Below are 1250 nucleotides of genomic sequence, written 5' to 3' on the forward strand. Positions count from 1 at the left end.
TGATGACCCCCCACTGGACTTAGCAGGAATCTCCCCTTGCGTGATGACCCCCCACTGGACTTAGCAGGAATCTCCCCTTGCGGGATGACCCCCCACTGGACTTAGCAGGATATCCCTTTTCAGGAACTCACTTCTCCTGGCAACATGTCCAGAGTAGGTGAGATGAAGTCTCGTCATCCTTGTTTCTTAGGAATATTCTGACTGTATGTCTTCCAAGAGAGATTTGTTTGCTACCCCTTTGTTCCTTGTCTATCTTAGACTGGAAATGTCACTGGAACCTGTCCACCATGGGTGACTCTGCTGATAGTTGAAAGACTGCAAGGAATGGCTTCCAGCATTGTAACAACATGCAAGCCATCATAGAATGATTAAGGGACAGATGAATGATAGGAGTATAATTTAATTAACAATTGTGTATACTTTATTAGAGAATCCTGGCCAACACACATTTTGGTGCCTCATGTGTTAGACTTGTTTCTGGGCAGATTTAACCTTCTGATTATAAAAAAATTGCACTAGCATTCCCCTATGAGCTCTAGTTGTTAAGATGCAGAACATATACACCCTTCACTCTGCTTGCCTGTTAAAAAACATCAGGATATTTAATATAGTGTTGACTAGTCCAAGATAGAGGAAGTACACACCGGCTTTATTTAAAGGAATTTATGTTATACTAAATATTTAGGTCAAGTTATACTGCACGTGGTATCCTTTGATCCCAAGATACATCTGAAAAGTGAAAATTACATGAACTTGGCATTTTCTCCACCTATCACTTCACCTTTATTAGGAACTGAATAGCAGGCAGTTCCAATTTGTTGCACTGTGGGCGGTGCACTGGCCTGCTCACCACAAGGTCTGATTTGGGAGCCCACTGACCGCTCTTCAAGCGAGAGAGGAGGCTTTCCGCTCCCATACAGATGTACAGCCTCAGAACCCCTCGAGAGCAATTCTACTCTGTCCGATGGGGTCACCATGACCTGCAATGGACTGGTGGTGAGTTTGGTGTAATACATAGAGATTCAAATGTTCTGAAACCTAACATGGGTCTGGTAGCATCAAACTCCTCTATTAAAATTAAAATGTTCCAGTCTTGTTAGAAGATAGCACAACTGTGCACAGAAAATCTTAAAAAGAAGAGTTACAACATATCAGCCTGTGTGATCACGAGGTGTCGAATGGATCACTGAAGACAAATGGTACATAAGCAAATGTGGTGAAGAAAGCTGATGGTGCCCGGCTATCAAAAA

The sequence above is a fragment of the Echinops telfairi genome, unplaced genomic scaffold (assembly GCF_000313985.2).
Source record: "Echinops telfairi isolate 266 unplaced genomic scaffold, ASM31398v2 ScPeMD7_18;HRSCAF=68, whole genome shotgun sequence".
NCBI classification, from domain to species: domain Eukaryota; kingdom Metazoa; phylum Chordata; class Mammalia; order Afrosoricida; family Tenrecidae; genus Echinops; species Echinops telfairi.